General features: G+C 44.2%; 1 protein-coding gene across 2 annotated transcripts in view; it reads left to right on the top strand.

Annotated features, from left to right (window-relative positions):
* Nucleotides 1–13,611, top strand: part of BCL2L1 (BCL2 like 1) — a 42,583-nt gene that overhangs the window by 1,852 nt on the left and 27,120 nt on the right. Inside the window, exon 1 of one of the 2 annotated variants that reach the window (XM_056548013.1) lies at nt 1,631–1,791. The exons of the other annotated variant lie outside the window; for it this stretch is intronic. The gene's annotated coding sequence lies outside the window, so the exon portion shown is untranslated. Of the gene's footprint in view, nt 1–1,630; nt 1,792–13,611 lie in introns of those variants that run through there. 2 annotated transcript variants of the gene reach the window in all.

The following is a 13,611-nucleotide window of genomic DNA, read 5'->3' as shown; positions in this document are numbered from 1 at the left end:
TGTCAGTTGATAGGTACAGAGCCTGTGGGTCACGTGTCAGTCGGTAGGTGCAGAGCCTGTGGGTCACGTGTCAGTCGGTAGGTGCAGAGCCTGTGGGTCACGTGTCAGTCGGTAGGTACAGAGCCTGTGGGTCACGTGTCAGTCTGTAGGTACAGAGTCTGTGGGTCACGTGTCAGTCTGTAGGTACAGAGTCTGTGGGTCACGTCAGTCGGTAGGTACAGAGTCTGTGGGTCACGTCAGTCGGTAGGTACAGAGTCTGTGGGTCACGTGTCAGTCGGTAGGTACAGAGTCTGTGGGTCACGTGTCAGTCGGTAGGTACAGAGCCCGTGGGTCACGTGTCAGTCGGTAGGTACAGAGCCCGTGGGTCACGTGTCAGTTGGTAGGTACAGAGCCCGTGGGTCACGGGTCAGTCGGTAGGTACAGAGCGGGTGGGTCACGGGTCGTCGGTAGGTACAGAGTCTGTGGGTCACGTGTCAGTCGGTAGGTACAGAGCCTGTGGGTCACGTGTCAGTCGGTAGGTACAGAGTCTGTGGGTCACGTGTCAGTCGGTAGGTACAGAGCCTGTGGGTCACGTGTCAGTTGGTAGTTACAGAGCCCGTGGGTCACGTGTCAGTTGGTAGGTACAGAGTCTGTGGGTCACGTGTCAGTCGGTAGGTACAGAGCCTTTGGGTCACGTGTCAGTTGGTAGTTACAGAGCCCGTGGGTCACGTGTCAGTTGGTAGGTACAGAGTCTGTGGGTCACGTGTCAGTCGGTAGGTACAGAGCCTTTGGGTCACGTGTCAGTCGGTAGGTACAGAGCCTTTGGGTCACGTGTCAGTTGGTAGTTACAGAGCCCCTGGGTCACGTGTCAGTTGGTACGTACAGAGGTGGAGATTTTTAAAACCTGTGAAGGGGAAAAGCATTGCTTCTTTCTTCTTCTTTTTATTTTTTTAAATGCCTCTGAAAAATAAAAGAAGCGATCTGATTGGTTGCAACTACACTTTTCCTCTTTATAGGTTTTGATAAATCTCCCCCACAGAGTCCAGCCCAATTGGGTGTTGGGGTACGAGCTGTTTATGGGAAGAAAACATTCCAAAAACATGCAAAAAACAAAGGTGGGTGGTTTTGCGCCTGTAGGGTAGAGACATGTTGCAGATATGCTGCAGATTTGTGCCAAAGGCAGAAGTGGATCTAACTGGAAAGGGAAATATAAAGAAAAGTGTTATACTTCCTTCTTTCCTCTATATCCAATTCTGTTTTTGGGCACATTTTCTGCTGCAAAATAATCAGTATGTCTGCAACATATGTTCTTACCCTGGTATGTTCACACGTGCGTATTTTGCTGCAGATTTTCCTACCCTTTGACTTCAATGGGTAGAAAATCAGCAGCAAAATATGCACATGTGAACGTACTCGAACAACTGAAGAAAAAGACCTTTCACTTAATTTTACACCAGTAATGTTTTACTAAGTGGGAATTGCCAGCCAAGTTTCTTCTGTTGAGGTCAGCAGAACTCAATAATAATAATAAAGGAGAGTGGGTGTCCCCGTCAGACCTCTGCTGTGGACCTGTACCTCACCACATGAGGACAGGCCTAAGGTACCCAGTTGCTGCATCAGTCTGTTCCTGAGTGACAACTCCTTTCACAGGATCCTGCCAATCAGGTCATCCATTAAGTATGTCAATTCAAGTTCAGACTCAAGTCAGCAGTGGGGAGAAGAGCCAAGTGATTAGACGGGCTCCATTTGCAAAAGAAGAGGATACGAGAGAGAGCCTCAGGCAACTCCGGTCCATACAAGTCCAACCTGGCGGTAAGCTAAGTTACTAAAGTCAAACTCCAGTCATACAGTCAGTCTGTTCAATTCAAAGTCAGACAAATCTACCATATAACTCAGTCAAGCAACAAGTTAGTTGATGTGGACTATAAGTCCTATAGTACCTAGAAGCAACTGCGATTCTTAAAGCATCATTCAGTGAACATTGCATTAAAATTGAACTGTTCCTGTTTATCCTGCAAGTTCCTGAAAATAAAGTTTTAATGTTTACTGTAAGGTGGCATTTGAGGTGTTATATTGCCCGGGGCCTTGCACAGGCAATTGCTTATCCTTGGTAGTGTGATGGTTAACACTGATGGCGTCACAAACTCTATTTCGGTCACAACAGCCCATCAGTACATCATACACACCACCCTTTGTCACCACACAGAGTCTGGCATTCCCATATCATTCAGTATATACAGAGTCTGGAGATGCCAGGTAAGTCAGTGTATACAGAGTCTGGCAGTCCCATATTATTTGGAATATACAGAGTCTGGCAGTCCTATATTATTTGGTATAAACAGAGTCTGGAGATGCCATATCGATCAAGATACATACATCTTGTGAACCATGTGTTACATTGTATCAGGATTTTTTTTCCCTTTCCAGCTTTCATCCTCATTATTATCCCTATTTCTAATGGTTTTTCTGGTTTTATTAGACTGAATTATGCCAAGTGCAGGGTGTGGTCCTTGTGTTGTGGACTGAAAAGATAAGTGACTCCGATCCCCTATGGCTGTCGTTCTCTCGTGCTCTCTGTGTGTATTATCACGTGGGCACACTGTTAATTCTAGAATTATCAACATGTTTCCTTGATGACTAATGATGAACAGTGTTTTTTATTTAATTTTTTATTTAATTTTTTTTTAAATCTCTTTACCTTGGCTTCCTTTTAAAGGGGTTATGCATCCTTACAAAATTGATGGGTTAGGCTAGGTTTACACGGCCATTGTCTTCCATCACTGCCTTCTTAACGGACCATACTACTTCCGGATGCAAAAGGTTGCCATTCCGTGGCATCATCTGTTATGCATCAGTTTTTCATCCGATAGTATGAAAAGGCAGCCACCTACAGACTCCCACAGCTGGGACTACTACTACTACCATCATGGAACAGACTTGTTTCCATGTTGGGAGTAGTAGTTCCTGTCTACAGGAGTCTGCAGGCGGCAGAGGAGGCCACATTAGTGCTTGTACTACTACCCCCATCATGGAACAGAATATGTTCCATGTTGGGGGTAGTAGTACGGGGGCTGAGGGATACTTCACTTTTGAGACCCGATGGCGATCAGAATTTATTAGCCAGGGGAGCGGGCGGCATGCTTTGCTCCCCTGCGATGTATAAAGTGTGTGATTTTATTTTAATTTTTAAATTCCCCACCGGAAGCCCTGAATGGCCGGCATCAAGGGGCCATTTAGGGCTCCCAGCTGGGTTTTTAAAGTCACATAGCACTGCAGGGGCCATATGTATATAGAAGCGCTGTGGGGGAAAGATATATCGAAGCACTGCGGGAGCTATATGTATGGGCCGCCCCGTAGCGCATCTATATGTCTTGCCCCCTGCTGCGCTATATAGCTTGCCCCTCCCCCCTGCTGCGATATATATTGGCCCCCGTCAGTGCTATATACAGAGTGCCCCCCGCAGCGCTATATACACAGTACCCCCGCAGCGCTATATAAACACACTGCCCCCGTAGCACTATATACAAAGTGCTCCCCGCTGCGCTATGCCCCCCGCAGCGATTCTATATACATTTAGCCCCCGCAGCGCTGTGTGTCAAAATGATTCTATCAGCAGCGTATCATACTCTGCAGATAGAATCATTTTGACGCATAGCGCTACGGGGGCTAAATGTATATAGAAGCGCTGTGGAGGGCCAAACATATATCACTATATGTGGTCCCCCACAGCGCTTCTACAGTGATGGCTGTAAATGTTGGCACCCCTGAAATTTTTCTAGAAAAGGAAGTATTTCTCACAGAAAAGGATTGCAGTAACATATGTTTTGCTATACACATGTTTATTCTCTTTGTGTGTATCAGAACTAAAAAAAAAAAAAAAAAAAAAAGGGGTGGGAAAAAAGCAGGTTGGACATAATGTCACAACAAACTGGACAAAATTGGACTGGACAAAATTATTGGCACCCTTAACTTAATATTTGGTTTCACACCCTTTGGAAAAAATAACTGAAATCAGTCGCTTCCTATAACCATCAATAAGCTTCTTACACCTCTCAGCCGGAATGTTGGACCACTCTTCCTTTGCAAACAGCTTCAGGTCTCTTATTGGAAGGCGCCTTTTTCCAACAGCAATTTTAAGATCTCTCCACAGGTGTTCAATGGGATTTAGATCTGGACTCATTGCTGCCACTTCAGAACTCTCCAGCGCTTTGTTGCCATCCATTTCTGTGTGCTTTTTGACGTATGTTTGGGGTCATTGGGGGAGATTTATCCAAACCTGTCCAGAGGAAAAGTTGCTGAGTTGCCCATAGCAACCAATAAGATCGCTTCTCTCATTTTCAGAGGTCTTGTCAAAAATGAAAGAAGCGATCTGATTGGTTGCTATGAGCAACTCAGCAACTTTTCCTCTGGACAGGTTGTGAGAAATCTCCCCCATTGTCCTTCTGGAAGACCCAAGATCTCAGACCTAAACCCAGCTTTCTGACACTAGGCTGTACAGTGCGACCCAAAATGGGTTGGTAATCCTCAGTGTCAGAACCTATAAGGTTAAAAGGTTCTGACAGCTTCTTTTTTGGTTTTTGTTGCTGGGTTACGCCCGGCTTCTGGACTGCTCATCTGACCTTGATTGGAGCACCTGTTCTGGCTCCATATAAGCTGGCAGTCTACTCCCAGTCCGTTTTGACCCTTTGACTCCTCTCTCTGGTATTAGTGATTTTGTACTTTGACAACTTCTGGCTTTAGATGCGGATAGTGGACTTTGGACTTATTGTGTGAGTGTGTTAGTCTTGCTTTGTTAGTCTGTTTGTATCCTACTGTACCCTGACCTGTGTCTGTATTATTGTAGTTTATTGTTTTGACTTTTTGACTGTCCCTCACCTATTTAGAAAGGGACTGTCTCCGTGGTTGTGGACCTGTTATTTAGGACAGGGGGAGTGGGCGAGAATAGTGTGCACACTCCTTCCCTGCCCAGACGTGACACTCAGATTTCATGATTCCTTGCACACATTCAAGGCACCCAGAGGCAGCAAAGCAACCCCAAAACATCATTGAACCTCCTCCATATTTCACTGTAGGTACTGTGTTCTCTTCTTTGTAGGCCTCATTCCGTTTTCGGTAAACAGTAGAATGATGTGCTTTACCAAAAAGCTCTATCTTTGTTTCATCTGTCAACAAGATGTTTTCCCAGAAGGATTTTGGCTTACTCAAGTTCATTTTGGCAAAATATAGTCTTGCTTTTTTATGTCTGTGTCAGCAGTGGGGTCCTCCTGGGTCTCCTGCCATAGCGTTTCATTTCATTTAAATGTCGACGGATAGTTCATGCTGACACTGATGCTCCCTGAGCCGGCAGGGCAGCTTGAATATCTTTGGAACTTGTTTAGGGCTGCTTATCCACCATCCGAACTATCCTGCAGTGACACCTTCATTTTCTAGAAAAATTTCAGGGGTGCCAACATTTACGGCCATGACTGTATATACATATAGCCCATGCAGCGCTATGTGTCAAAATGATTCTATCAGCAGGGCATGGGGCCGGCCAGGGAAGCGGGCGGCATTGCGCTGCACTTCCCTGGCTGGCCAGATCCCATGCTGATAGAATCTGTCAGAACCCATAGGGTTAACGGTTCTGAAAGTTTCTTTTGTTTTCTTTTTGTTGCTGGGTGAAGCCCGAGAGGATGATTCCGAGAGGGTTAAGAATCCGTAGATTACCCACCTTTATTGGTATCTGAAAGAGTGGACAGATGCTCTTTCTGAATGTTCTTTTACATTGATAAATATCATCATTAAAAAAAGAAGAAAAGGTACTACAGTCATGGCCATAAATGTTGGCACCCCTATCATTTTTCAAGAAAATGAAGTATTTCTCACAGAAAAGGATTGCAGTAACACATGTTTTGCTATACACATGTTTATTCCCTTTGTGTGTATTGGAACTAAACCAAAAAAGGGAGGGGAAAAAAAGCAAATCGGACATAATGTCACACCAAACTCCAAAAATGGGCTGGTTAAATTATTGGCACCCTTTCAAAATTTTGAAAAAGTAAGATTGTTTCAAGCATGTGATGCTCTGTTAAACTCACCTCGGGCAAGTAACAGGTGTGGGCAATATAAAAATCACACCTGAAAGCAGATAAAAAGGAGAGCAGTTCACTTTTAGTCTTTGCATTGTGTATCTGTGTGTGTGCCACACTAAGCATGGACAATAGAAAGAGAACTGTCTGAGGACTTGAGAACAAAAATTGTGGAAAAATATCAACAATCTCAAGGTTACTAGTCCATCTCCAGAGATCTAGATTTGCCTTTTGTCCACAGTGCATAACAAAGAAGTTTGCACCCCATGGCACTGTAGCTAATCTCCATGGGTGTGGACAGAAGAGAAAAATTGATGAAAGGTTTAACGCAGGATAGTCCGGATTGTGGATAAGCAGCCCCAAACAAGTTCCAAAGATATTAAAGCTGTCCTGCAGGCTCAGGGAGTACCAGTGTCAGCGCGAACTATCCGTCGACATTTAAATGAAATGAAACGCTATGGCAGGAGACCCAGGAGGACCCCACTGCTGACATAAACATAAAAAAGCAAGACTACATTTTGCCAAAATGAACTTGAGTAAGCCAAAATCCTTCTGGGAAAACGTCTTGTGGACAGATGAGACAAAGATAGAGCTTTTTGGTAAAGCACATCATTCTACTGTTTACCGAAAACAGATATGAGGCCTACAAAGAAAGAACACAGTACATACAGTGAAATATGGTTGAGGTTCAAGGATGTTTTGGGGTTGCTTTGCAGCCTCCTGCACTGGGTGCCTTGAATGTGGGCAAGGCATCATTAAATCTGAGGATTACCAAGGGATTTTGGGTTGGGTCTTCCAGCAGGACAATGATCCCAAACATACATCAAAAAGCACCCAGAAATGGATGGTAACAAAGCGCTGGTGAGTTCTGAAGTGGCAGCAATAAGTCCAGATCTAAATCCCATTGAACACCTGTGGAGAGATCTTAAAATTGCTGTTAAGAAAAGGCGCCTTCCAATAAGAGAGACCTGGAGCAGTTTGCAAAGGAAGAATGGTCCAACATTCCGGCTGAGAGGTGTAAGAAGCTTATTGATGGTTATAGGAAGCGACTGATTTCAGTTCTTTTTTCCAAAGGGTGTGCAACCAAATATTAAGTTAAGGGTACCAGTAATTTTGTCCAGCCCATTTTTGGAGTTTGGTGTGACATTATGTCCAATTTGCTTTTTTTTTTTTATGTTTTTTTTTTTCCCCTCCCTTTTTTGGTTTAGTTTCAATAGACACAAAGGGGGAGATTTATCAAAACCTGTGCAGAGGAAAGGTTGTCCAGTTGCCCATAGCAACCAATCAGATTGCTTCTTTCATTTTTAACAAGGCCTCTGCAGAATGAAAGAAGCGAGCTGATTGGTTGCTATGGGCAACTGGGCAACTTTTCCTTTGCACAGGATTTGATAAATCTCCCCAAAAGAGAATAAACATGTGTATAGCAAAGCATGTGTTACTGCAATCCTTTTCTGTGAGAAATATTCAATTTTCTTGAAAAATTGACCCATGGTCAGCAGTGAACGCAACGTTTCGACAGCATCACGCCATCATTCTCAGGCATCCAGGGTACAGGGAATATATATACCCTGTTCCAAATTATACCAATGATGTTTTTCTCATTTGCCTTAATAATTGATGTAAATAACAGTCGGCATAATTCTCATGTTATCAACTATTAAGAGTACAATTCATATTTTATCAAACAAACATCCTAATGATGACAGTATTTTTTTTAAACAAATGTTTCAAATTATTACGCACAGTAAGTTTCAAAACACTTTATAGGTTGTAAAGAAATGAAAATTGTCATTTGTTGTGTTTTCAGCATATTTACTGAAATCAAAAGCTATTTCAATCAAACTTTTTAAACATTTTAACAGGTCAAGTTACATTTTAACATAGGATCCCTTATTTGATAGCAGCTTCACAAGTCTTGCATCTGTTGAACTTGTGAATTTTTGGACAGTTTCTGCTTGAATTTGTTTGCAAGATGTCAGAATAGCTTCCCAGAGCTGCTGTTTGGATGTAAACTGCCTCCCACCCTCATAGATCTTTTGCTTGAGGATGCTCTAAAGGTTCTCAATAGGATTGAGGTCAGGGGAGGATGGAGGCCACACCATGACTTTTTCTCCTTTTATCCCCATAGCAGCCATTGATGCAGAGGTATTCTTTGCAGCATGAGATGGTGCATTGTCATGCATGAAGATGATTTTATTAAGAAAGCATAGTTCTTCCTTCTGTACCAGGGAAGAAAGTGGTTAGTCAGAAACTCCACATACTTTGAAGAGGTCATCTTTATACCTTCGGGGACCCTAAAGGGGCTGACCAGCTCTCTTGCCATAAATTTTGGCCCAAAACATGACTCCACTACCGCCTTGCTGACGTCGCAGCCTTGATGGAACAGGGTGGCCATCCACAACTCCATCCTTCTGGACCATCCAGGGTTGCACGGACTGTATAAAAATAAGTCTTCATGTATTTTTCTGCCCATTGCAGCATTTCTGTTTGTGAGCATTGGTTAGTGGTGGCCCAATAGAACATTTATGCACAGTTGCAAGACTCTGGAGGACTCTACACCTTGATGTCTGTGGGACTCCAGAGGCACCAGCAGCTTCAAATATCTGTTTGCTGCTATGTAATGGTATTTTAGCAGCTGCTTTCTTGAGCTGATGCATAGATCTGGCAGAAATGTTCCTCAATTTGCCTTTATCTGCACTAACCTGTCTGTGCTCTGAATCAGCCACAAATCTCTTAATAGTGCGATGATCACGCTTAAAGGGGTACTCCACCCCTAGACATCTTATCCCCTACTCAAAGGATAGGGGATAAGATGTCTGATCGCGGGGGTCCTGCCGCAGCACCCACCTGTTACTGCTCCGGAAGCCCTGGAGGGTCTGGCTGCCGACCACGGGGACGGAAGATCGTGACGTCACAACTCCGCCCCCGTGTGACGTCACGCCCCGCCCCCTCAATGCAAGTCTATGGGAGGGGGCGTGATGTCCTTTGGATAGGGGATAAGATGTCTAGGGGTGGAGTATCCCTTTAAGTTCGTGAAATATCTAATGTTTGTATATCTTGTCCAAGGCATTTAGCTATTTCACTCTTTTCAACAGCAGAGAGATCCTTTTTCTTCCCCATATTGCTTAAAAATGGTGCACTGCTTAAAGGGTTACTCCGGCCCTAAGACATCTTATCACCTATCCAAAGGATAGAGGATAAGATGTCTGTTCACGGTTCGCGGTGGTCCCGCCGCTGGGGACCCCTGCAATCTCTCATGCAGCACCCACCTGTCTCAGCTGCACGAAGTGATGATCACTCCGTGTCTGAAGCCTCAAGACCACGGGGCCGTAGTATTGTGACGTCACGCCCCGCCCCCTTGTGACATCATGCCCCGCCCCCTCAATGCAAGCCTGTGGGAGGGGGCGTGATGGCCGCCACACCCCCTCCCATAGAATTGCATTGAGGGGGCAGGGCGGTACGTCACAAGGGGGCGGAGTCCCTTTTTAACCAAATTAGTGCATTTAAAATCCCTCTATTTTGATGTTCTATAACTTTTTTTCATTTTTCTGTTGGTACGAGGGCTCATATTTTGTGCCATGATCTGTACTTTCTGTTTGAAACCACAATTACATATATGAAATTTTTAATCCTATTTTTATTTATTTTTTGAATATTATGTGACAAGCTGCAAATTAATTTTTTTACATTAATGCCGTTCAACGTACGGGATCAATAACATTATATGTTGATAGTTCGGACATTTACGCACGCAGAGATACCAAATATGTTTATTAACCCCTTAAGGACCAGGCCATTTTACACCTTAGGACCAGAGTGTTTTTTGCAATTCTGACACTGTCACTTTAAACATTAATAACTCTGGAATGCTTTTAGTTATCATTCTGATTCCGAGTTTGTTTTTTCGTGACATATTCTACTTTAACATAGTGGTAAAATTTTATGGTAACTTTCATCCTTGCATGGTGAAAAATCCCAAAATTTTATGAAAAAAATGAAAATGTAGCATTTTTCTAACTTTGAAGCTCTCTGCTTGTAAGGAAAATGGATTTTCAAAATAATTTTTTTTTTGGATCACATATACAATATGTCTACTTTATGTTTGCGTCATAAAATTGATGAGTTTTTACTTTAGGAAGCCACCAGAGAGCTTAAAAGTTCAGCAATTTTCAAATTTTTTACAATATTTTCAAACTCACTTTTTTTCAGTGACCAGTTCAGTTTTGAAGTGGATTTGAAGGGTCTTCATATTAGAAATACCCCATAAATGACCCCATTATAAAAACTACACCCCCAAAGTATTCAAAATGACATTCAGTAAGTGTTTTAACCCTTTAGGTGTTTCACAGGAATAGCAGCAAAATTAAGATGAAAATTCAAAATCTTCATTTTTTACACTCCCATTTTCTTGTAGACCCAATTTTTTTATTTTTGCAAGGGGTAAAAGGAGAAAATTTTTACTGGTATTTGTAGCCCAATTTCTCTTGAGTAAGCACATACCTCATATGTCTATGTAAAGTGTTCAGCGGGCGCAGTAGAGGGCTCAGAAGGGAAGGAGCGACAAGGGGATTTTGGAGAGAACATTTTTCTGAAATGGTTTTTGGGGGGCATGTCACCTTTAGGAAGCCCCTATGGTGCCAGAACAGCAAACTGCCCCCCCCCCCCCATGGCATACCATTTTGGAAACTAGACCCCTCGGGGAACGTAACAAGGAATTAAGTGAGGCTTAATACCTCACAGGTGTTTCATGACTTTTGCAAATGTAAAAAAAAATTTTTTTTACATAAAATGCTTGTTTTCCCAAAAATTTTACATTTTTACAAAGGGTTAAAGCAGAAAATACCCCCCAAAATGTGAAGCCCAATTTCTCCCGATTCAGAAAACACCCCATGTGGGGGTGAAAAGTGCTCTGCTGGCGCACTACAGGTCTCAGAAGAGGCGTAGTCACATTTGGCTTTTTGGAAGCAAATTTTGCTCTGGGGGCATGCTGCATTTAGGAAGCCCCTATGGTGCCAGGACAGCAAAAAAAAAAACCTCATGGCATTATATTTTGGAAACTAGACCCCTTGGGGAACGTAACAAGGGGTAAAGCGAACCTTAATACCCCACAGGGATTTCACGACTTTTGCATATGTAAAAAAAATATATATTTTTTTTCACTAAAATGTGGGTTTCCCCACAAATTTCACATTTTTGCAAGGGTTGATAGTAGAAAAGAGCCCCCAAAATTTGTAACCCCATCTCTTGAGTATGGAGGTACCCCATAAGTGGACGTCAAGTGCACTGCAGGAGCACCACAATGCTCAGAAGAGAAGGAGTCACATTTGTAAACTTTGCTGAAATGGGGGGGGGGACATTTCGCATTTAGGAAGCCCCTATGGTGCCAGGACAGCAAAATACCCCACACATAGCATACCATTTTGGAAACTAGACCCCTTGAGGAATGTAACAAGGGGTAAAGTAAGTCTTAATACCCCACAGGGGTTTCACAACTTTTGCATATGTAAAAAAAATATTTTTTTTCACTAAAATGTGTGTTTCCCCTCAAATTTTACATTTTTACAAGGGTTAATAGCAGAAAAGACACCCCACAATTTGTAAATACATTTCTTTGGAGTAAGGACATACCTTATTTTTTGATGATTTAGGCTTGGCAGGTGCACAGCAGGTCTTGCTTGAGTGGGAGCGCAGTCAGCTTGATATGGAGCCAGGATGTGGGACCCCCCCCCCCCTCAAGGAGCGATAATGGGGGGGGGGAGCACTGAGCCCTAAAATAGGGGAACACTATGGGAGACAACGGGCCGTAACTGGGGTAGACAGGTGGGGTACAGAGGCCCGTAATATGGGGTACAGTGGGCGAGAAAATTATAAAACATAATAAAATAGGATATGTTCCCAGAATGATGACCCAGAGCATAGCCAAAACTAAAAAAAATATGCCCGCCCCAAACCCTATGCTCTGAATCATCATTCTGGGAATGGGATGTGTGTCCTTAACCTGTTGCCTCAAATGCGCACCCGCTCAGGTGGAGAGAGAGCGCTGCGCATTTGAGGCAACATAAAAAAAAGTCCCCGATGATAGTGACTCAGTGACCTATGACCCATTTCTGAAAAAACACCCCCAGAGGTCTTATCAGGGTTTGTTTTTTTTAAGGATTTTTTGGGCAATTTAGCGATTTAAGGGGGTTATATTTTGGAATGTACTCTGGACTTGGTACATTGGTCAAATTATGGAAAATTCAAATAAAAAGGGAAAATTTAGGGCTCCATGGAAGTGTGATACTCCCTGAAGCAGCCTATGCAGAGGCCCGGATTATCTGAGCAAGTGTCACATTGGTACCTGGTGTTCCTCCAAATCCCCCTCCTGTAACACACTCTGCATCTTTTCTGGGATCGTCCCTTCTTTCCAGTGGGGGGGGGGGGGGGGGATCTCACCTGGAAAGTGTTGGCCTGGGACGATCCTGGCGCCTATAACTCCAGACCCTTGGGAAGTCCGTCCTGATCTTTCCCGGTCAGCAAAGATCAGGAACCTTAGGACTTCTTCTTGGTACTGGAGGAATGTCCCTGTGTTGCCAGCGTACTGGGATAGTACAAAAGCGTTGTACATGGCAACCTGTGCCAAGTAGACCGCAACTTTTTTGTACCATGCCCGTGTTTTCCGCATGGCGTTATATGGCTTGAGGTCTTGATCTGAGACATCAACTCCCCCCAGAATACAATCGGGTTTGAGGACCGGTCCCATGGTACCTCGCACAGGGACAGGGGTGCTGCCATTCCCATGAATAGTGGTGAGTATAAGGACATCCCTCTTATCCTTATACTTCACCAGCAACAGGTTATCATGGGTGAGGGCACGGTACTCACCCTTGGGGATAGGCGTCTGGACCAAATTTAGAGGGAGGCCTCTCTGGTTCTTCCGCATGTTCCCACAAGCGGACGTGGATCTGGCGGAAAGGGATTTGAACAGAGGGATGCTGGTATAAAAGTTATCCACGTACACGTGGTAACCCTTATCCAGCAATGGGTGCTTAAGGTCCCAAACGATTTTCCCGCTAACACCCAGAGGGGGAACAATCTGGGGGTTCAATACGGGAATCTCGTCCCTCATATACTCTAAACTTGCAAGTGTACCCAGAGGTACTCTCGCAAAGTTTATAGAGCTTCACGCCATACCGCACCCGCTTCGAGGGAATATACTGGCGGAAGATGAGTCTCGCCTTAAAACTGATGAGAGACTCATCTACCGAGAGGTCCCTGAGCGGTACGTAGGCCTCCAAAAATTTGGCCCCAAAGTGATCGATGACTGGCCTCACTTTGTAAAGCCGGTCATGGGCGGGATCACCTCGAGGTGGACATGCAGCATTATCTGCATAATGCAGGCATTTCCGAATGGCCTCGAACCGCCTCTGTGACATCGCCATACTGTAAAGCGGGGTCTGGTAGAGGACGTCCCCGCTGCAGTAATGACGAACACTTGGTTTTTTGTCCAGGCCCATAAGCAGCGTGAGGCCCCAAAATGTCCTCATTTCTGTGCGGGGGCGGGGAAGTATGTACTGTGTGGTGC

Source organism: Hyla sarda, chromosome 12 (genome assembly GCF_029499605.1).
Source record: "Hyla sarda isolate aHylSar1 chromosome 12, aHylSar1.hap1, whole genome shotgun sequence".
Classification (NCBI taxonomy): domain Eukaryota; kingdom Metazoa; phylum Chordata; class Amphibia; order Anura; family Hylidae; genus Hyla; species Hyla sarda.
This window is presented reverse-complemented; position numbering and strand designations above follow the sequence as displayed.